The sequence below is a fragment of the Schistocerca serialis genome, chromosome 7 (assembly GCF_023864345.2).
Source record: "Schistocerca serialis cubense isolate TAMUIC-IGC-003099 chromosome 7, iqSchSeri2.2, whole genome shotgun sequence".
NCBI lineage: Eukaryota > Metazoa > Arthropoda > Insecta > Orthoptera > Acrididae > Schistocerca > Schistocerca serialis.
In genome coordinates, this window is record NC_064644.1 from 565,716,301 (window position 1) to 565,741,469 (window position 25,169).

Genomic DNA, 25,169 nt, shown 5'->3' on the forward strand with positions numbered 1-25,169 from the left:
TCACGGATTCAAAGACTTATTTTTCCCCTTTTTACGCAGAAAAACAAACATCGTTCAACGAATGTAGTTACTCCCAAATAGTAATAGATGTTGTGTGTTTAATCAAGGTAGACTTTGCTACTGCCAGTGTAAAGTGTCCATTGTTTGCAGTTGTCCCTTACATGAATTACTATTTACAACAACGTTAAGTGCTGAATATGTTTCGACTGTTGCTTTTAGAAATATCATAAAACTACAGCAAGTATATAATGGCCCTGACTTCTGCCTCCTGAACTGATGATCATACTGTCTAAATTCGTTTCTGGCATTAGCGTCTGTGCACATAACCAACTTCACTTGCTTGTCGTATTTCTGGAAACAATAGAAAGTGTATTGGAAACATTGTTTTATTTGTAGAGGTTAGTATATGAGACTGCAACGGGTATATTTTCACACTCATGTATTCTTTTTCATCTAAATCTTTTAACTGAGTAATAACTGTCCTCTATGAAAACCTCAACGAGTAACGAGTCATTGCTCTTGTCACTTTTCCAAATGCTACACTACACCTTAACTCAGAATACGGCATAAATTCAACTTATTGACACTCCTTACCCTGCAAGACTAGCATTCTAGTACTATTCTCACCGAAAATCTGCTACTCCTTTATTATAACAACAGTACAACGAAATCAATTACCAGGGAAAAATGATCCACAATAAATAACCTGCATATTGAATATCATGCTGCTTGGCTGATAAATGCCTCAGATCCAGAGGCGGCACACAGTGCGTTTTAAAGTTGAAATTATAACTCTTTCTTTTTTGCAGAATTTATTTATTTACAGTATTCTTCTGGGACATGCTGCATATGTAGAAAACGAAACATAGTATTTTCATTTTTCAATATATTTTATTCTCAAGTCAGAAACATGCAAATTTACAGTAGCCATACACATCTATATATATATATATATATATATATATATATATATATATATATATATATATATATATATATATATATTTCAAGTGCCCAATACTTTGCAACCTCCAAGGCGCTTGGAGTGGCGTGCATCAGATCAATTTTCGTGCAGGATGTACGGCACAAAAGGCACTGGAGCCTGTGGCTTGTGGGTTGTTCTTGTCCTCAGTCACAGGACGTATCTTCTGTTATGAAGCCTCTGATCGTAATCGGTTTAAAGATTTCCACCACAGCCAGCTCTCGTTGTGTCCGGGTGGTAGTTCTTCAGCTTCTGGCGTCTGCAGGTGAGGCGTCCACTTCTTCCATAACTCCAGCCTTGCCTCCTCTGGTGAAACGGTGAGCCTCTCGGGTGTTCTCAGGAAGCTCTTTCGCGATCTCAGCCGTTGCTGTGGTGGATTATGTCCGTGCAGTGGACGGGCACTGTCGTGTTCAACTTTCAGTCTCTCCTTGTTGGCAGCCACTGTTCTGCGTATCCATGGTGGCACTATTCCAGCCAGGCAGTAGAGCTTATCAGTTGGGGTAGGTCTTAAGCAACCTGTGATCAACCTGCGGGTTTCGTTGAGAGCAATGTCTACTTGTCTGGCATGAGATGACCTGTACCAGACTGGGGAAGCATATTCAGCAGTAGAAAAGCACAGTGCCGTTGCAGAACAGCGAATAGTTTGTTGATGTGATTCCCACTGTATCCCCACTAGTTTGCGAATTAGGATGTCTCGAGCGGAGATTTTCATTTAGGTGTTCTTGCAGTCAGCTTTGACTGTCAGAGTTCTATCGAGAGTGACTCCCAGGTATTTAGGTGCGTGATGATGCTGGAGTTGGATGCCTGACCATGCAATATGTAGCACACGATTAGCTTCCCTGTTCCTTAAATGAAACGCAAACACTTGTGTCTTCGAAGAGTTTGGTCTGAGTTGGTTCCGACTGTAGTAGCTTGACAGTGTTCTATGTGCTGTTGTCAAGTTTCTTTCCACTCTTTCAAAGCATGAGCTCTGCGTAGCAAGGGCTAGGTCATCTGCATATAAGAATCTCCATATGCCTGGGGTCAATGGCTGTTCGTTGGTATAAATGTTGAAGAGAATTGGAGCCAAGACGCTTCCCTGGGGTAGACCATTTTTCTGTGCTCTCCAGCGACTGCGTTGTCCTTGAAATTCAACAAAAAAACATGCGGTTTTGGAGGAGGGTGCCGAGTAGTCTAACGAGGTGGGCGTTCTTGATCATATTGCATAATTTTGCATGGAGTAACCGATGATGGACAGTATCATACGCTGCTGTGAGATCCACGAAGACCACGCCCGTTACTTGACGGGTTTCAATGCCATCCTCTATAAACTGAGTGAGATTCAAAAGTTACCCTGTGCAGCTTCTGTTTGGTCGAAATCCTGCTTGTTCGTGTATGAGAAGAGGGTCTATTACTGGTAGGATTCTATTCGGAATCATACGTTCGAACAGTTTATAAGGGCGACTCAAAAGGCTAACTGGTCTGAAATTCTTGGGATGATTTGCTTCCTTTCCAGGTTTCAGAAGAGCTATCACCCTGCTCTTTCGCCAGATCTTTGGTATTTGGTACTGGTTCATGCAGTTGTTGAAAAGCTCCAGGATCTACTTTCTTGTTTCTGGGCCGAAATTCTTGATTTGCTCCATACGGATGTCATCTAGACCGGATGCTTTACCAGTTTTGCTGTCCTTAATAGCCTTGTTTAATTCAGATATCTCGAATGGGAGAGTCAGATATCTCGTTTGTTCTTGGGCCACTTGCTGTACTTTCGGAACTTTGATTCTATGGCTTCCTTTCCCATTCATGAGTAGTTGGTGTGCTATCTGATCTGCAGTAATGTTGCAGTGTGCTGTGGACCTGGTCGGGTCATTATTGAGGCGTCTCAATAATTTCCATGCTTTGTGACTGTTTATGATGAGATGAAGTTCTTCCATAGTTTTAACCCAAGAATTCCTTTTGGATTCTTTCAGAGATCCAATAAGTTTATTCCCAGCCGATAGCGTTGTCTCGCCGAATGGATCAGCTTCGAATAGTATCTTATATTCTGTAAATTGAGCAGTGAGTTCTGAAGTTAGACCAGGAATGTATGTGTTCGGCAACCCCGAGGAACTGCAATTCTGGAGCACCTCTTTACAGCCCTCACAAAAGTTTCATACGAGTCAGGTGAAGGTTCAATATTGGGAACTGCAGCGTCCAGCGTTTCCGTAAACTTCGGCCAGTTGGCTTTCCCGAACTTAAACCTCCTTCTGAACGGAACTGTCTGTGGTGTAACTGCTGAGTAAATTTCGCACATGATCGGTCTGTGCTTTGTATTTGGGATAGGGTTGCAGACAGTTTTTATGCACTGTTGTGAGATGTTCTCACTGAAAAATATCAGATCGGGGTTGTATCCGCGTGTCCATCTGCCACTGTTGAAAGATGCAGGTTGCTTAGGGTCATGTATAAAGTTCAGATGATTGCTTTCCGCCCGTTCTTGTAATGCTGTACCATTCTCATCATCATGCTCATAGCCTCACGTGGTGCTGTGATAATTGAAGTCACCAGTCACTATTTGTGTGTGATGACTATTTATTTTTTATTTATTTATTTATTGTTCCGTGGGACCAAATTAAGGAGAAGTCTCCATGGTCATGGAACGAGTCAATACATGAAATTACAACACGATATTTGAAACAGATAAAATGAAATATATATATATATATATATATATATATATATATATATATATATATATATATATATAAAACATATTCAGGTGACAAGTCGTAAGTTTAAATGAAGAAAATCAACAATGTAACACTGGAATTTGCTTAATTTTTTAGCTCTTCCAGGAGCTCCTCGACAGAATAGAAGGAGTGAGTCATGAGGAAACTCTTCAGTTTAGACTTGAAAGAGTTTGGGCTACTGCTAAGATTTTTGAGTTCTTGTGGTAGCTTATTGAAAATGGATGCAGCAGAATACTGCACTTCTTTCTGCACAAGAGTCAAGGAAGTGCATTCTACATGCAGATTTGATTTCTGCCTAGTATTAATTGAGTGAAAGCTGCTAAATCTTGGGAATAGGCTAATATTGCTAACAACAAACGACATTAAAGAAAATATATACTGTGAGGGCAATGTCAAAATTCCCAGATTTTTGAATAGGGATCGACAAGAGGTTCTCGAACTTACACCACATATAGCTCGAACAGCCCGTTTCTGAGCCAAAAACACCCTTTTTGAATCAGAAGAATTACACCAAAAAATAATACCATACGACATAAGCGTATGAAAATACGCGAAGTAGGCTACTTTTCGTGTTGAAGTGTCACTTACTTCAGATACTTTTCTAATGGTAAATGAAGCAGCATTTAGTTTCTGAACAAGATCCTGGTCATGGGCTCTCCACAGCAGCTTACTATCTATCTGAACGCCTAGAAACTTGAACTGTTCCGTCTCGCTTACAATATGCCCATTCTGTCTGATCAAAATATCGGTTCTTGTTGAATTGTGAGTTAGAAACTGTAAAAACTGAGTCTTACTGTGATTTAGCATCAAATTATTTTCCACAAGCCATGAACTTATTTCACGAACTACATTATTTGTTACTGTTTCAGTATTACACACACGATCCTTCACTATCAAGCTGGTGTCATCAGCAAACAGAAATATTTTTGAATCACCTGTAATACTAGAAGGCATATCATTTATATAAATAAGAAACAGCAGTGGCCCCAGCACCGACCCTTGGGGAACGCCCCACTTAACAGTGCCCCATCGGGACTGAACATCACTACCACTCTCAATATTGCGGAGAATTAAGAGGCGAACAAATTGTAAGCTACTCCCCTTACTCCATAACGGTCCAACTTCTGCAGTAATATTTTGTGGTCAACACAGTCAAAAGCCTTCGTTAAATCAAATAAAACACCTAGCGTTCGCAACCTTTTATTTAATCCGTCCAAAACCTCACAGAGAAAAGAGAATATAGCATTTTCAGTTGTTAAACCATTTCTAAAACCAAAGTGAACATTTGACAGCAAATTATGTGAATCTAAATGCTCCAGTAACATTGTATATACAACCTTCTCGATAACTTTAGCAAACACCGATGGCATAGAAATAGGTCTAAAATTGTCAACATTATCAATGTCTCCCTTTTTATAAAGTGGCTTCACTACCGAGTACTTTAATCGGTCGGGAAACCGACCACTCCTAAAGGAAAAGTTACAGGTATGGCTAAGTACTGGGCTAACATACATACAACAATACTTCAGTATTCTGCTAGATACCCCGTCATATCCATGAGAGTTCTTGGTCTTTACTGATTTAATTATTAACTCAATCTCCCTCTTGTCAGTATCATGGATGAGCATTTCAGGTAACAGTCTCGGAACACTTTTTCCTAAGAGCGCTATATGATTCCCTGTTGGGACTAGGTTTCTATTTAGTTCACCTGCTATATTCAGAAAGTGATTATTAAATACTGTACATATATGCGACTTATCAGTAACACGGGCATTCCCACTACGCACTGATTCTATATCCTCGACCTGTCTCTGCAGACCAGTAACTTCCTTTACGACTGACCATATGGTTTTAATTTTTTACTGAGACTTAGCTATTCTATCTGCATACCACATACTTTTTCCCTTCCTAATAACATTTTTAAGCACCTTACAATACTGTTTGTAATGGGCTGCTGCATTTAGATTTTGACTGTTTCTAACGTTTTGACATAATTGCCACTTTGTTCTGCAAGATATTCTTATCCCTCTAGTCAGCCACCCAGTCTGCCTGTTTGTGCTAGTACCCTGTTTTAAACGTTCTAACGGAAAGCAACATTCAAAGAGCATGAGAAAAGTCTTGAGAAAAGCATTATATTTATCGTCTACTGTATCAGCGCTATAAAAATCTTGCCACTCTTGTTTCTTGATAAGGTTTACAAAGGTCTCTACAGCAACTGGATCAGCTTTCCTGAACAGCTGATGACAATATTTAACACGTGTTGCAGCACAAAAATCTTTTAAAGTTAAAATTTGTGCATCATGATCTGAAAGGCCATTCACGTTTTTGCTAACAGAATGCCCTTCTAGTAATGAGGAATGAACAAAAATGTTGTCTATGGCTGTTCTACTGTTCCCTTGCACTCTCGTTGGAAAGAATACGGTTTGCATACGATTATATGAATTAAAGAGGTCTACCAGCATCCTCTTCCTTGCACAATCACTTATACAATTAATATTGAAGTCACCACATATAACTAACTTTTTGTATTTCCTATAAAGTGAACCAAGAACCTCCTCTAGCTTTAGCAAAAATGTTGTGAAATCGGAGTCTGGGGATCTATAAATAACAACAGTTAGAAGTTTAACTCCGTTAAATTTAACCACAGCTGCACAACATTCAAACACCTTTTCAGTGCAGTACTTTGAAACATCAATTGACTCAAATGGGATGCCGTTTTTCACATACATGGCTACTCCCCCACACCGCAAGGAGCTCCTCGAAAAGCTGCCAGCCAACCTGTAACCTGGTAAAGGAAGCCTCTGAATTATCTCCTTATTTAAGAAGTGTTCACATATACCAATAATTTCAGAGTCAACATCTATAAGCAGTTCACTAACTTTATCTCTAATACCTTGTATATTTTGATGAAATATACTAATTCCCTCATTACTCGGATACCTAAGCTTTGTCAAAAGTGGTTCCTTTGTTAGAGAGACTTCCCTTAGGCAGGAATACCTATCAGCTGACTTCAATCTAAAAAAGGTGCAGCTCTAACACCCACTACTGCAGGAATTTTCCCATGAGTGATCCCACCAACCCCACCTATGCTGTCACCTACAAGCTTTGCCAACCTCCCCTTCCCATGCCTGTTGAGGTGCAGGCCTATTGAGATGCTATAACCATGAAAGTTATCAGGTAGATTGATTTTGAGATCAACGTCCGATGGTTTGTATACGGATGTGACTGTACAGCCTTTTATTTCCAAAGTTAAGATTTCAATATCATTTGCTTCGGTAAAAGCTGATAATGTTATCTGTATATCTGGTTGGACAAATATAGCACTTCCGTATTTTGGGTGGGGTCTTTCCGTAGCCAGTCGCATTCCGTCTATTTTGGTCTGCGCATTTCACAGCTTCTGTGGGTCTCCTGTATGCAGAGGACATCGCACTTGGTTTGTCTGCACAGCTCTTGTAATAGTTCTTCTTTTGGTGATGATATACCTTCTATATTCATCGATATGATGGTCAACTGTGGTCCTGAAAAGGACCAGGATGATGTTTCTGGTGTGAAAGGATCAGCCGCCAGAGAAACCTGACGCCCAGGGAACGCCCGACTGCAAGTCTAATCTTGTTCAGAAATCTATGCAATCTTCGTGGAGGCTCCTTCCATGTGCCCCTTCAGTATAATGAATCATTAGATTTCTACCATATACGAACCACTATCAACGCCACCAATGTTCCAACAATTTCACATTAAATTCAGCAGTCACTGCTTCATTTCTGTAGACAGACATTTTCCGTCGGAACGCAGGAATGAGGGGCACCTCTCGTCCTCAGCGTTAGATACATCATATTTTTGCAAAATGTCTGTAACCCATTTCACTTTCTCAAAGTCCTTCACAAAGACACACCACTCTGCTGGATTAACTGAGTGTTTAGAACCAAAACTATTTCCAATGGCGTGCCAGCCGAGTCCATACTGTGCCTGTGGTGACTAACCACTATTGCAGAACCTACATCCGGCTTATGGTAGAGCTCTGTCAGATGCAACATAGAAGCACCAGATGCAGTCATGCTACTTCGATCATCATGCAGCATCTGTAATGCTATTACTTTTGCAACAAATAGATTGGTTCAAATGGTTCAAATGGCTCTGAGCACTATGCGACTTAACTTCTGAGGTCATCAGTCGCCTAGAACTCAGAACTAATTAAACCTAACTAATCTAAGGACATCACACATCCATGCCCGAGCCAGGATTGCAACCTGCGACCGTAGCGGTCACGCGGTTCCAGACTGAAGCGCCTAGAACCGCACAGCCACACCGGCCGGCTAACAAACAGATCGTCTGTAGTGCGAAATCACTGACAATCGGACTAATACTAATGATACTGCTGCAGCTACACATGAGCAGCTATAGCTGGATAACTGATTACGTCTGCGGGGAGCGCTAAACACTGCTTGCTCCCTAGCAGCTCGTAAAACATGTGGACGTGGGGGGGGGGGGGGGGGGAGTTAGAGTGGCGTATCCCCTCAGCCACACAGATTCAGCTTGTGTGTGCGTTATGATTTTGTAGGTCGTCCAATACGATTACTGCAGTGTCGACAGCAAGAGCATTCGCAATATGTTCACTGTACTCTGTATCATTTACCTGTATGTGATGGTGTAATATAGACTGGGAAGAGCTGACGGCCTAAGCACTTTCTTGGGAAACGCCAGATATCACTTACGTTTTACACGATGATTTTCCGTCGATTATTACGTACTGTGACCATTCTGAGAGGAAATCACCAACCCAGTCGCACGGCTGAAGCGTTACTCAATACGTACGCAGTTTTATTAGAAGTTTCTTGTAGGAACGGTGTCAAATGCCTTCTGGAAATGCACGCTGTCTCTGTGTCCCCGAAATGATAAGGAGGCACTGACGCTATATATAAAAAAATGACACATGTCTGTGTTCTCAGTGTGATATAACAGCGTCCGCAAAATATAGCATGGGCTCACGTGGGGGCATATCGGTTGGTAGGTGCTCTATGCTGACAACCCACACGTATATAAATTTAAACTTGCACACCATCGGTCATGCATTAGAGTCGAGATGTGGGGGTGCAGGCGGTGTTGACGTCATGAACTGTGGAATATCGCGGTAAACATCTGAACTGCAGTTGACTCTAGCTGCCAGGAAAGCAACATGCTGGCTATGCATTGCAATGGGAGGGCTCTGCATGCAAAAATTTGCAGGACCATGGGGGCCCTGTCCTATCCTTCCCTTCTTGCCTTGGATGAATTGTGAAGTAAAGGGTGCGACGTTGGGTATTTTGGAAGAAACGCAAATTTTTAAACACTTACTATATGACAAAAATAACCTTCTTAACGAGCAGCTGCAGCTGCTAAATAAAAACTTTTTTGAAGGTTTTCAGCTGTTATTCCATCCGCCATAATTTTAGGGAGTAATCATTATACCCTTGTCAACACGTTTTTAGCACTCCCGTTTGTTGAATAGTTCGGATTATCTGGTAGTTCAAACCCGTAGTTATCCTCATGCGGTCAAGTTCCATGATTAGCCCGAATATGCTATGTCGGCTTAAAATAGTAAACGCATTGCTCCCTTCACTTTTGACCTCCAACAAATTATTACAAATGTAAAGCCAATCGATATATCATTGTTCCTTACACGACAACGTAAACAGCTATTTCGCTAGCCACACCTAGTTATTCATAAAAAAAAATTATACACTATCGCGCATGCGCTCTCGAGGCTATAGACAGTTCCAGTACGACATCCGTTGCTGCCGCACTGCGGTCGTGAAGTGGGGCCGAGGCTGTTTCCCAGATAAATTATTGCAATATGACGATTTATTACTATATTATAGTTTCTAGTTTTTGACGTTGTCCATTATGGACAAATCGTTGTTCCTTTTATTCTGAAGAAGGCTGGGTTCTCCCAACTGAAACCTAGGTAAATCTAGGTAAACAGTGCAACTGAGGCTATTGTTAATTTAATATTAATATTGATACAGTTGCTGACAGGGCAGCGAAATGTTGAAAATATTATGATTCTTTTGCATAATCTTTGTAGCAGAGTAGATGATACAGTAACATACCGGTAAGATGCCAGTCATATCATCATTATCGCTTGCCTACACAAATAGCCCCTACAATACTGACCAGGTCAATGTTTCAGTTCACACAGAGGCCGTTGTTTACAGTTGTTATACAGCAGACTGCGGTGTATGCCATAATTATGTACAGAACCCTCCATACATAAATAGTTTAGATTACAGACTTTGCTGGTCTTCTTCATACAGTGTTGGCTAATATTTGGCAAACATCAAACACAATGAATAAAAACATTGTGAAAGGCAGTTGCAAACCCACTTGCCGTGTGAATTGTGTGATGATTGCTGTGCCAACTAACAGCGTTTTGTACACACTGCTGTTTAAAAACGCAAATCAGTTAAAAAATACACAATTATTCTTGTTTACAGGAATAAAATATAAGATAAACCTTTCGTTCTAACGCCGTTTCCAAATAAAAATAAACGCCACAAACTTACGTACCAGCGAAGGTGTGTTATAAGAAACAAGAAACATTGCACTTCGGAGGTTGCATTCGTACCCAGATTGTTAGATGTTCACATTTTCGGGCCTTACAAAAGCTGTATAATGACGATACCGAATAAAATCCCGAGCAAATAACGATATTGTTGACAACAGGAAATAATTAGAACCATCCCATGTGCAGAATAACAAACGATTTACCCTTTTAACGACAGGGGCATGAGTAATATAACAAAGTGAACGCAGCTTGGAGACGGACAGGGCAGGTGGCTAATGACATTGGAACTACAGTCTCTCTGTCTCTGTGTCTTAATTGAGTTCTCAAAGTGCTTTTACATGACGTCATCACCCCCACCTTGATTCTACTACGTCAGCCGACCGCTCCCACGTTAAAGGTAAATTCTTATTTTTCTTGCCCGGGTCTCCACTCGTTAATGTAATCTGGCCACTTACTTGCGTCTGGGCCGTGTTTATTCTGATAGGTACTACACTGATTTTCGCTTATTTCTTTCTGCAATGCACCTAGGCTTTCTTTTGTTAAAGCTAATTAAGTAAGCCCCGGTGTACTGCAGAAAGAAATAAGGGAAGATCTGTACAATACCTATCAGAATAAACACGGCCCAGACGCAAGTAAGTGGCCAGATTACATTAACGAGTGGAGACCCGGGCAAGAAAAATAAGAATTTACCTTTAACGTGGGAGCGGTCGGCTGGAGCCAGACGTGTGACGTAGTAGAATCAAGGTGAGGGTGATGACGTCATATAAAAGCACTTTGAGAACTCAGTTAATACACAGAGACAGAGAGAGTGGGCGCTCACATCTAGCGGCCGGCCACACACCTGCGTGTGGTAAAGGCGCGACTCTGACTCTACTTTACGTTTGCGAAGTGAGGGCGATACGCGTCACGTATCGTGGCGACAAACGTAAAGCGATAGTTAAATATTCCTGCGGGAGTCTTTTCTGGCTGAATTTTGCGCATGTCGCTTCAACCCAAAGCGAGTGTGCAATTGCCATTAATTTCGACCAGGGAAATTTGAACGTTCCACAGAACGCATAGAGTTTGAGACTGATTACTTTCAGTCAAGGCCAGAGTAGGGAATTAGCGATTTCACATCCAGCACGGAGACAATGCCGCAGCAGTTTCCATTTGGTAATGAGTGAAGCGCTTTTGGCGAAATTAAATGGTGAGTCCAATTTTTCGAGAGTTCCATACTCCAACATGTATACGATTTCAATAGAGAAATTCAAGAGCTAGTTTCTAACCTAACCTGCAATGAGTACATGAGAATAGACAAGGTAAAGCCATCCTCCCCCAACTTAGTCCAGTGTACAGCTACGTCGTAGGTGTAATTTTCGCTGCTAAAGATTTACTTGTTTCAGTTGATAACATTTTCACATATAGAGATATAGTTTGTTTAATTACATACTAAGTGTTGAAATATTAATTGATTTATTGAGAGAAGCAGCAATTAAACTTGCTTATTGATTGTAACTTGATTCTTGAGAGCTTTGGTAAATTAAATGTAATATGGAAAAGGGAGAGATTGTGTTATCATTTTAGGTTAAATCCCAAACTAGTCATTACTATCAATTTATGTATTCTTGAAATTTCACACTATATCATTTTTGATTACTTTGAGATAGGGCCAGAATTAATAGCTATTTGGAATGTCTGTTTACCACCTTGGGCTCGAGAAGACAGTCAGAACGTTATCCTTTGACGCATTCAAAATTAACAAATCCATTGACACGTTACAAGATTTCTTGCAGGACCATATAAACTATGGTTTAGTTTGGCACTAAATTCATTTAGCCTTAGAGCGGGATGGCTACTGATGTAGAAAAGATTTTGTGTTCCATATTAATGAACATGTTGTCATAGATGGGCCTGGAGGAGTACTATTATCAATAAGCTAATGTCGGTGGGCCGACGCCCACCAAGATTGCCCTCCATGCCACCGAAACCACGGCAGTCTACGTAACTAAACGGCGCCCCATCCTCCGCCATAACATCACTATTGCAGGCGTCCAGGTCCTGTGGTCCCCTAATACCAATTACCTAGGTGTCCAGATGGATAAAAAAACTGCTCTTATATCGCCATGCTGAATATGTAACCCAAAAAGGACTCAAGCTGATAAAAGCGTTGTACCCAATATTCACCAGCAGGGAACTGCACCTCGACACCTAGCGCCGGCTGTACTGGTTGGATGTCCATGCTTCCATCACCTACGTGTCAACTGCGTGGGCTACGATTAGTGCCTCATGGATGCAGAATAAGGTGCTTCGGTGGAGCCTGCATGCCCGCCCCCTCAAGAGAGGAGGCAAGACGTCCCTATGCCAAAGTAGACGCCCTACGAGACACGGTCGCTGGCTTACGAAACGTTGGCACAACGCCTCTTACGCACTGGCACTGACACCCAGTTTCTCTCACCATCCTTGAGGACTCCAATTCTGAACGTGGCTAACGATAACACTGTTACAGCTACTAAACAAGCGTTAGTGTTGACTTGTCCACTCAATGGGTATAGACCATAACCACCAATGTTGATCTGTAATGTCGTTCGTACTTGGTTAATATTTGCCTGCGACCTGATCTTCCACCGCTGGAGGGTGGTATGGGACATCAAGTCCCACCACCACACCTTCAATGTGCACTCCTGTGCTGTCTTTGGCATGACATCGTTGTCAAATGGAACAGGTTTACTATCCACCAAGACATTAAGGCCGTGAGACACTGGTGAAGCTTTATTTAAACCTCCCACAAAAGAGGGCCGACCCACTTCCTGGCATCTGCTGTCACCACTCTAATGAGGACATCTACCAGTGTGTGATACATATCGTGCAAAACATTAATAAATATTTCACTAATAATGTAACACATAATAATGGAACAGGAGCCAGTTTGGGCTCACATTTACTAAGGAAAAACAAACAATAAACTGGAAACAGCATTTCCTATCGGAGAATATTATAGTACAATAAAATGCCGAAGGACATGGAAATGATTATTGGAAACAACTGTTTCAGAAGGCAGCCAAAACAATGATCATAATTAATATATACTACACACTTGAAATTATTTATAGGGCTTAGAGCAGTGGCAAGTAATGATAGGGGTATACACAATACCGCGTCACATTTCTATAAGTAATCACAGTTTACTGCTTTCACAAGAAAATCACGAGTCAAGATGTAAAGTTCATGACAGAAATGTCTTCTCCCTCTCCTGAGCTAAACATGTCACTCATCATGAGACGACGCTGACTGAGTTTCTCAGGTTGACTGGGGGAAGAACATGAAGATATCCGTGGAACATACTCGAATGTTCAAGGGCATTGACTCCGAAGAGGCTGCAGTTAGTGCAACGAGCATAGCTGTGTGTCAACGGTCCAGGAGTCGTAACTGGTTATCCTTAGTGTGAGAGACAGGGAAGAAAAAAACCTTGTTCCATATTTCAAGTCATTTGACACAAACTGCGTGTAAATCAAAGACTGTGGTACATTAAGGACCAACCAAATGAGGCAGTACAGCAGTACATTGACTTCATATTCTATAGGGCGGAGATGCTCTATCCAACCATACTGATTTGGGTTTTCCGTAGTTTCCCTGAATCACTTCAGGCAATTGCAGGGATGGTTCCTTCATCAAGGCCACGGCCGACCACCTGTTCTGTCACCATAAACCATACGAAGTATTCTGTATGTACGTATATTTTGAGCGATTAGTCATCTTTGTTTGCAATGACAACTCCTGTATCATTTGGAAATGGACCTTGGATGAAGGAAGTAAATAAATAAACAAAAAAGCAAGATCAAATAGAAGCAGTGCTAAGGGACGGTTAATTACCATGATTAAAGGAGAAGTTATAGTCAAAATTGGAAGTTCCATTAACAATACGTTTGTAAAATAAAATGTAAATCTCATGACTTGACTGAACAAAGTAAAACATTCAGAAAATAAGGCAAAAACCATTCAAACATACCGATTCAAATGAAATCAAGTCTCCAGAAAATAGTTCTGGCAGAAATTGTGACACTTTCAAAGTACTGGCCATCAAATTCAATGATTACTTCCTCACAGCAGCAGTATAAGTTGCTTGCGCTAATGAACAATCTAATACAGATACATTACATTTACTTGTAACGTCAGGCGTAGCCAGGGGAACGTGTACAATGATGGCAACTTAATTTAAACGTTCTTTTTTTTTTTGGTCGTCAGTCTACTGACTGGTTTGATGCGGCCCGCCACGAATTCCTTTCCTGTGCTAACCTCTTCATCTCAGAGTAGCACTTGCAACCTACGTCCTCAATTACTTGCTTGACGTATTCCAATCACTGTCTTCCTCTACAGTTTTTGCCCTCTACAGCTCCCTCTAGTACCATGGAAGTCATTCCCTCATGTCTTAGCAGATGTCCTATCATCCTGTCCCTTCTCCTTATCAGTGTTTTCCACATATTCCTTTCCTCTCCGATTCTGCGTAGAACCTCCTCATTCCTTACCTTATCAGTCCTTTTCAACATTCTTCAATAGCACCATATCTCAAATGCTTCGATTCTCTTCTGTTCCGGTTTTCCCACAGTCCATGTTTCACTACTATACAATGCTGTACTCCAGACGTACATCCTCAGAAATTTCTTCCTCAAATTAAGGCCGGTATTTGATATTAGTGGACTTCTCTTGGCCAGAAATGCCTTTTTTGCCATAGCGAGTCTGCTTTTGATGTCCTCCTTGCTCCGTCCGTCATTGGTTATTTTACTGCCTAGGTAGCAGAATTCCTTAACTTCATTGACTTCGTGACCATCAATCCTGATGCTACGTTTCTCGCTGTTCTCATTTGTACTACTTCTCATTACCTTCGTCTTTCTCCGATTTACTCTCAAACCATACTGTGTACTCATTAGACTGTTCATTCCGTTCAGCAGATCATTTAATTCTTCTTCACTTTCACTCAGGATAGCAATGTCATCAGCGAATCGTATCATTGATATCCCTTCACCTTGTATTTTAATTCCACTCCTGAACCGTTCTTTTATTTCCATCATTGCTTCCTCGATGTACAGATTAAAGAGTAGGGGCGAAAGGATACAGCCTTGTCTTACACCCTTCTTAATCCGAGCACTTCGTTCTTGATCGTCCACTCTTATTATTCCCTCTTGGTTGTTGTACATATTGTATGTGACCCGTCTCTCCCTATAGCTTACCCTTACTTTTTTCAGAATCTCGAACAGCTTGCACCATTTTGTATTGTTGAACGCTTTTTCCAGGTCGACAAATCCTATGAAAGTGTCTTGTTTTTTCTTTAGCCTGCTTCCGTTATTAGCCGTAAGGTCAGAATTGCCTCTCTCGTCCCTTTACTTTTCCTAAAGCCAAACTGATCGTCACCTAGCGCATTCTCAATTTTCTTTTCCATTCTTCTGTATATTATTCTTGTAAGCAGCTTCGATGCATGAGCTGTTAAGCTGATTGTGCGATAATTCTCGCACTTGTCAGCTCTTGCCGTCTTCGGAATTGTGTGGATGATGCTTTTCCGAAAGTCAGATGGTATATCGCCAGACACATATATTCTACACACCAACGTGAATAGACGTTTTGTTGCCACTTCCCCCAATGATTTTAGAAATTCGGATGAAATGTTATCTATCCCTTCTGCCTTATTTGACCGTAAGTCCTCCAAAGCTCTTATAAATTCCGATTCTAATACTGGATCCCCTATCTCTTCTAAATCGACTCCTGTTTCTTCTTCTATCACATCAGACAAATCTTAACCCTCATAGAGGCTTTCAATGTATTCTTTCCACCTATCTGCTCTCTCTTCTGCATTTAACAGTGGAATTCCCGTTGCACTCTTAATGTTACCACCGTTGCTTTTAATGTCACCAAAGGTTGCTTTGACTTTCCTGTATGCTGAGTCTGTCCTTCCGACAATCATATCTTTTTCGAAGTCTTCACATTTTTCCTGCAGCCATTTCGTCTTAGCTTCCCTGCACTTCCTATTTATGTCATTCCTCAGCGACTTGTATTTCTGTATTCCTGATTTTCCCGGAACATGTTTGTACTTCCTCCTTTCATCAATCAGCTGAAGTATTTCTTCTGTTTCCCATGGTTTCTTCGCAGCTACCTTCTTTGTACCTATGTTTTCCTTCCCAACTTCTTTGATGGCCCTTTTTAGAGATGTCCATTCCCCTTCAACTGTACTGCCTACTGCGCTATTCCTTATTGCTGTATCTATAGCGTTAGAGAACTTCAAACGTATCTCGTCATTCCTTAGTACTTCCGTATCCCACTTCCTTGCGTATTGATTCTTCCTGACTAATGTCTTGAACTTAAGCCTACTCTTCATCACTACTATATTGTGATCTGAGTCTATATCTGCTCCTGGGTACGCCTTATAATCCAGTATCTGAATTCGGAATCTCTGTCTGACCTTGATGTAATCTAATTGAAATCTTCCCGTGTCTCCCGGCCTTTTCCAAGTATACCTCCTCCCCTTGTGATTCTTGAACAGGGTATTCGCTGTTATTAGCTGAAACTTGTTACAGAACTCAGTTAGTCTTTCTCCTCTTTCATTCCTTGTCCCAAGCCCATATTCTCCTGTAACCTTTTCTTCTGCTCCTTCCCGTACAACTGCATTCCAGTCGCCCATGACTATTAGATTTTCGTCCCCCTTTACATACTGCATTATCCTTTCAATATCCTCATACACTTTCTCTATCTGTTCATCTTCAGCTTGCGACGTCGGCATGCATACCTGAACTACCGTTGTCGGTGTTGGTCTGCTGTCGATTCTGATTAGAACAACCCGGTCACTGAACTGTTCACAATAACACACCCTCTGCCCTACCTTCCTATTCATAACGAATCCTACCCCTGTTATACCATTTTCTGCTGCTGTTGATATTACCCGATACTCATCTGACCATAAATCCTTGTCTTCCTTCCACTTCACTTCACTGACCCCTACTATATCTAGATGGAGCCTTTGCATTTCCCTTTTCAGATTTTCTAGTTTCCCTACCACGTTCAAGCTTCTGACATTCCACGCCCCGACTCGTAGAACGTTATCCTTTCGTAGATTATTCAATCTTCTTCTCATGGTAACCTCCCCCTTGGCAGTTCCCTCCCGGAGATCCGAATGGGGGACTATTCCGGAATCTTTTGCCAATGGACAGATCATCATGACACTTTTTCAAATACAGGCCACATGTCCTGTGGATACACGTTACGTGTCTTTAATGCAGTGGTTTCCATTGCCTTCTGCCTCCTCATGTCGTTGATCATTGCTGATTCTTCCGCCTTTAGGGGCAATTTCCCACCCCTAGGACAAGAGAGTGCCATGAACCTCTATCCGCTCCTCCGCCCTCTTTGACAAGGCCGTTGGCAGAATGAGGCCGACTTCTTATGCCGGAAGTCTTCGGCCGCCAATGCTGATTATTTATCAAAATTTAGGCAGTGGCGGGGATCGAACCCGGGACCGAAGACGTTTTGATTACGAATCAAAGACGCTACCTCTAGACCACGGGTCTAAAGGTAAAAATGTGCTTTTCAAAAACCACCGGACAGTAATATCGTGAGACCTTTACGTAAATGAATCACAGTTGAAATCAGTGAACTCATAGAAATATCTAGGTGTCACAGCTCGTAAGGATGTGAAATGGGATGATCACATGGGATCAACCGGAGGTAAAGTCCGTAACAGGTTTTGGCTCTTTGGAGGGATACTGTTTAAATGCAGTCAGTTTTCAAACGAGAGTGCTAGCAGATCATTTGCGCGACTCGCCTTAGAATACTGATTAAGTGGGAGAGACGCATAGTAGAAACGACTAACAAATGACATTGGACACACAGGAAGAAAGGCACCAACAATGCTCGCAGACTTGTTTGACTGCCGAGAGAGTGAGTCATGGAAACAACAGACTGTTGTTGACGGAAGCCAACATTATCTCCTGAAAATCTAGTTCGAAGAAGGAGTGTTAAGTGAAGAATCTAGAAATAGTTTCCAGCCAACTACGTATCACCGCTGTAAGGACCATAGGGGTAACATCAGACTGCTCACAGCGGCGCTTCAGCAATCATTCTTCCCCCGCTCTACAAGAGATGAGATGGGAAGTAGTTCTAACATGTGGTACCATCCTCAGTGATGTCTGCCATCCAGTTCATAGTGGTTTCTAGAGCAAAGATGTCGGTATGCAACGAGTGTGTGAAGGAGATACTCGATTCTACTAGAAAGGAAATATTGCAAGAGGTACGCACCACACTTTGTTTCACGAAAGTGAAAAATTTTCCAAGATCGATATCACAGATTGACGCTGCATTACCCACGATATATCTATCTAATCAGAACGATAAGACGTAATTGATAACAACTAGGTACTGTATGGAAGCACACAAACAGTTATTTCCCTTGTTGCAACATTCGACAATAGAAGTGAAAGTAAGGAGAATAATAAACGATCCAGTAACTATCTCGCTGTTACTGAACAGAGATCCATATTTAGAGAGACACATCGAGAAATAACATCTTCTCAGGTGTTCATACTGAACTGCGTAAGCCAAGTATCTGAAAATGTAATAGTTTCCAGATTCTGTGAACGTTTGTGTAGCTCAGTGTCACAGCAAAGTAGTCGTTACAAAATTGTTAAGGCTTTCGTGGACACTTGTTGACAAACTGCCTTTTGGCTTCTGTCTCGGGTTCTTCGGCCGACGTTCGTCTAATGATTTTACTGACGTTTCGCCAGCACGAGTGGGTGACATTGTCAAAGCTTCACTCTCCATTGCCGGTGATGAACTGGAGCCGAGCTCGCGGCAGCAGACTGTATGTACCTAGCGCGCCAACGTCCGAGGGCTTCTCCACGGTCATTTCCGGTGCGGTTCTCCTCTTGCTACCTGCGACGGTCGTTCGCTGCAGTGCGGGAAGCCAGGATCCGTTTACCTTAAGGCTTTCGTCTTTCTTGTTGAAACTGTTCTCGTGATTTTGTGTTTCTACAGCTTCTCTGAACAAGCGCGTGTGATAGTGCTTCTCTACAGCCAGAACTTCCGTGTCGGCGAATTTTATTACGTGGTCGGTCTCACTCAGTGCGTGTTCTGCTCCCACGGCCGATTTCTCCACCTGCCCCAACCTGCAATATCGGTTATGTTCTTTGGCCCTGGTGTTGATTGATCGTCCAGTCATTCCGACATAGACTTTTCCGCATGTGCATGGTCTACGGTATATTACCGACATTGCAAGTGGGTCCCTTTTCTCCTTTGCAGATCTAAGACTCTCTTTGATCTTCCTTGTCGGTTTGAAAATCGTCTTTACACGATGTTAGCGCAATATACGGCCGGTTCTGTCCGTCCCTTTGGGAATGTATGGCAGTAAGGCCGTACCCGGCATTTCTTTTTCTGATTTCTTACTTCGCCGAGCGTTTGGCTCTGTTACACTTCTAATATAATTTGTGGAGCAATGGGTACTCCACGAATTATATTAGAAGTGTAACAATGGGCACTCCACATGACTATGGAAAAGAAAGATTCTGAAATACATTATGAAGACTTTTACGATTTCGTATAGGTAACTTTCCAGATAGGTTCTAGCTCGTAAATAAGTGTAAAGTATAGACTTGAAAAAGCTTTTTTGGGTTAAATGAACTTCTCGCTCATAGAGGGCACTCATAGTGTGGAAGGCAGTGACACAGGCATTTCTCGTGTCGTGGTATAGCTACGTTGTCAGAAGAGATTTATAGCATATTCTAATTACCTCCTCATACAACAAAATGCTGATATATGTGCTGATATATGTGCAAGCCCCAACTACATTTTACAGGTATACTTATACTTCAATGCTACTATGAATATAAACATGTTGAAATTATAGTATTTCAAAATATTTATTCTACATAAAAATTTAAGAATATGCTGCTCGTGATTGGTATGAGATTTTTCCTTTCTTATATAATTGTAAGAAATGTTAGTTTCTCCATATTGTTGATGGACTAGGTGTTGAGCTAGAATCCAAGTCACCATACATTGTAGGTAATATGTTACATGTGTGAAGATCTATGAATTCGCTGCTGATAAGTTTAATATCAAAGGGATGGATTTTCTACAATTTATTTTTTGATGAGAACATAAACAGCATTAACCATAGTATCCTGTAGTCAGTATAAAAGAATTTATAACTTGAGTGTGTATGTTTGAATAAACAGATTCCTCACATATGTGATCTCAAAACTTTCAATAACGTAAATGTTAGTTCAATTTTTAATATTATATCACATCTGCATATCCACTTTCATGTTTATCAGTCATTTATGGTTTGACATTACCGATGTCCTAAACACAATTTCTGTTAACAGCGTCTCTAATAAAATGAAGTTTTTACAGTTGTCAATTGTAGCTCTGCATGTTTTTAGATCAATATAATTTCAAAATCCAAACTTCTCTCTAGATTTTCATAAACTAAGAAAAATGAATTAAAGGTCTGAAATATTTATTACCTCCAATGGTCCTTTGACATGCCAAAACAGTTTGGAACGCCTGAACTTATTCAGATACATTTCACATGTATCTAGGGTAAAACAAAATCTTCTCCTTCTTTGTTGTTGGCTTTTGGTTTATTATGGTACTTTTCAATGATTTCCTCTTGCGCTGCTTTAAATAATGGTTCTTCATTAATTTCCTTACCTTCATGTTGTTGACTACAATCCCATTCCATTCGTAAACGTCAGCTTTCCCACATTTACATTAATTTCAAGGGCTCAATTCTTAGGATATGTTTTGACATTATGCTATAGAATTTTATACACAATGTATTCCCCCACCCCATATTTTACTTTTAAGAACTATTCACTGTTATTTTTTTATTTAAATATGAACATAAATCTTGTCTAGATTTATATTAATGAATTCATCAATCCTGCACATTCGCAAATCTCTCCTTCGATTCGATTACTATAGAACTGTTTTCCTTTTTCTTTATAAGCATCTACTTCAGCACTCTACCTCATTACTCATAGCTTGTATATGTCTAATGGCATTCTGTTATGGTTCAAAACATTAGGCATTGAATCCCATCTTACATCCACGGTACTCTGATTATTCCTTGAAATAGAAAAAATGTATAAATTTTATTGTCCTGCTTGGTTCCTAACACTTTGGTCCTGTTTGTAAATCCTTTTTGTCTTCTTTTTATTTTGCTTTATATATTGCTCTGTTTTTTCATGAAGAGACTGCACATAGAGCTAATCTGATCTATCAAACACTCGATGTCTTTTTATCTTTCTACTATTGTTTCAGATGTGACCTTTTTGATGCAAGATTTCGTTTATACATAAAATTAACGTAATTTTTTACCATTTTCATGAGCCTCGTTTGTGCCATCTACAGCTGCATATATACATCTTAAGTCAATATACAGTACCCTCTCTGTCACCGCATCTGAAAGGAAAAATGTCTATGTCTATATACATGCACAAATGCTTTTTGCCTCATTTCTTAGCCATCTGAGCAAGATACAGGCCGAGTCCGCGGAATTGTTGTGCAGCCTTCCTTGAACACTGATACTGTAAATCTACCCACCACCTTTAGCGAGAAGTATACTCAAACATTCTGGTCTAGTGGTTACACGGTTAATGATTGTTCTATCTTGTGGTTAAAATAGTTACAACAGAATTACTATGTTAAAAGTAAAAATAAACTTAATTAAATTACTCTTAATGAACTTTCCTACAAACACCAGTTGTTAAAGATTTATTAACATGATAACTGACATGTAAATTACGTCCTGAACGATGGAAATAGAATTGATATTGTGATCACAGACTGGAATAAAAAACATTGGAAATAGGAAAGACACTGCTTCAAATACACATTGTAAGAATTTATAAGGTATTTACTTAGCTTGCCGTATGGTTGTTGTTGTAGTTACCAAATCAGTGTGTGTGTGATTTGCTGCTTAATAGAAATGATAGCAAGTAATAACTGGATACTTTTCTTTAGGCACGTCATCTTTTGGGAACCGGTTTATATGGTCTCAAATGAAAAAGATGTTCTTATCTTGTTGCACAACGATCGTAAAATGTAGTTTGTGTAGTTGGCAGAAAACGAAATGCGTGACTTTCTGTATAACACGTAAGGGTATATTCAGAGAGATTTTTAAGGCTAATGAAAGATTTCTTTTAGTTTTTATCAATGCCTGTTAAATAAATAACGGTTTTACAACATTACCTTGTAACGTAATGGTTCCTTTTCATTTTTTGTTACCCAGACTTTTTTTTTATTTCTATGAACATGTAATACACATTTGCTTAGTGTATTTATTTGTATGCTAATAATTCGTATGTATGAGAATCGTTTTGAGATGAAAAGCGCCACTCATTTTTATAGACCTAAAATACTGACGCGCGCTCACATGATGTTGCGTCATTTGTCTTGAATTTAATAGGCTTTCGCTCAGTCATGCAGTTTATGACTGATAGAACGTCTTTTGCAAATCAACGTGACTTAGTGTGTTTCTTTGTTCGAAAATCTGTTATTTCCTTACAAATTTTCTTACATCAACAGTAGCAGTTGTCCTATATTAAAACGTAAATACGTAGTTTGTTTTTTTTAAATTGGTTGCAAAATAAATTCTGAGATCTTCAACATTTATAGACACTTTATTTGTCATATGTACTGTATTTGTTTCTCAGTTCATTAAGTTATTGATCTTGAGTTCCTTGCGTCATTTTCCAGCTTTTGCGTCATCTTCTCATTTCATCGTACATCATCGGCGGCGAGGAAACAAAAAGAATTCGTGTTCTTCGTGTTTCGGGTAACACCAGAGTCCCATTATTCTGAGGTGTATGTTGCTCAGCGGTGAATCCAAATCATGTATTGATCCTCGATACTGAAAGAAAGAAGTAGTTTTAACTGAACAAGAAATAAACGTCCTTGTGATAAATTTTTGACAGTCGTACAGAGACAAGTGATTGACAAGTGTAAGGGCACAAGTTCAGATGCTAAGAACCTGAAATACATCAGCAGACAACGAAAATGAGGGTCCATCGAACGCGATCAAGATCACGAGTACCCCAGTGATATACTGTGATGTACGTTTAGATCGAAACCGCGTCCAGTCCTTGACAATTTTTAAGCGCATTCACATAATTCCACTATTTTTCAGTTTGTTTCCTATTATCTGTTTAAGAAAAGCTGACTACTTCTTTTTGTAAGACTCAAATTCGCAAAATGACCAGATTGTGAGTTACGCAGTGATGTTTCAGCCCTCATAAGAAAATTTGTTTCTTCCTTCATCTTGTCACGGAAGCATTTGGGCTCTACGTACCGACTATGATAAGATGCGTCCTGGAATTACCTACACGTCGTGACACTGTGTGTCACCCGGTCCAGCAGCAACTGCAGGAAACTTTTTTGTCACCTACGAGTGCCAGGCAGTGTAAACAATGGCAACACATGGGAGGTCAAGTCAGGCGCCAGCAGAGAGACGCTGACGACATTAGTTTCTCTGGGTATGAGATGTTAAAGTGGAGGGATGTAGATTTGGTAATTAATTCAAAGTATTCGTAAAGTGTTCTCTAGAGAGCGCACCTCAGTTTCACACGACACAAACGAGCACCACCTGCTTGATAGTTTCTTTGTTTGTCTTTATAACGAAATACACCACTGACTCTGCGTATCAGGTATCCGACGTTTCTTGGTAGTTTTGTGGAGATATGGGATGTCTACGCACAGGCCATGTGATTCGCGTAAATAACGGGCCGCTGATTTGCGTATGTGGTGATGGTGCCCGATAGTGACCCAGATGGGTTTCATAGGATTTACGGATTTACATCAGGCGAATTTGGTTGCCGAGAAATCAGTGTGAGTTCACTATAACGCTGCTCAAACGACTGCAGAACGGTTCTGGCTCCGAGACACAGACAATTATACTGCTGAAAGATGACAGCGCCGTCGAGGAGGCATGAGGCATGAAGCAATGCAGGTGGTTCGCAACTGTCAGCTGTTCTTAGATTACTACCACAGGACCCATGCAAGCGCAGGAGAGTGTCTCCCACAGCGTGATACTGCTCCCACCGGCCTGCGTCCGTGGCGCGCTGCACGTCTGGAGCTGCCATTCACCTCGATGACGGCGTTCGTGGCGACGAGCATCGACCTAGTGTAGCAGAAGTGTCGTTCACCCGAAAAGACGACACGCTTCCATTGATCGACGTTGGAACTCCGATGGTTCCGGGCCTACTGCAACCTCAACTGACGATTTCGTTGGGACAACATGGGAACACGTAAGGGTGATCTGTTGCGGAGCTCCATGTTCAATGAAACTTCCTGGCAGATTAAAACTGTGTGCCGGACCGAGACTCGAACTCGGGACCTTTGCCTCTCGCCGGCAAGTACTCTACCAACTGAGCTACCCAAGCACGACCCACGCCCCGTCCTCACAGCTTTATTTCTGCCAGTACCTCGTCTCCTACCTTCCAAACTTTACAGAAGCTCTCCTACGAACCATGCAGAACTAGCACTCCTGAAAGAAAGGATATTGCGGAGACATGGCTTAGCCACAGCCTGGAGGATGTTTCTAGAATGAGATTTTCACTCTGCAGCGGAGTGTGCGCTGATATACTGGTAGAAGTAAAGCTGTGAGGACGGGGCCTGAGTCGTGCTTGGGTAGCTCAGTTGGTAGAGCACTTGCCCGCGAAAGGCAAAGGTCCCGAGTTCGAGTCTCGGTCCGGCATACAGTTTTAATCTGCCAGGAAGTTTCATATCAGCGCACACACCGCTGCAGAGTGAAAATCTCATTCTGGCTGCATGTTCAATATTGTACGATTAACGGTGTGCTCCGAAACACTTGTGTGTGCACCAGCTCTTTCGGCAGAGATGCCACCGATCAACATCTATCCTACTTTACAGAGCATACAAGCCTCAGAACCCCACATTCTGCGAAGAGTCGTCGACATGCAGCTATTTA

At 41.1% G+C, this 25,169-nt stretch overlaps 1 non-coding gene across 1 annotated transcript; it reads left to right on the plus strand.

Annotated features, from left to right (window-relative positions):
• Positions 1-24,861: 24,861 nt before the first annotated feature.
• On the plus strand, positions 24,862-24,936 carry Trnas-cga (transfer RNA serine (anticodon CGA)). The gene has a single exon. It is a non-coding gene; the product is annotated as a tRNA-Ser (tRNA).
• Positions 24,937-25,169: the final 233 nt, after the last annotated feature.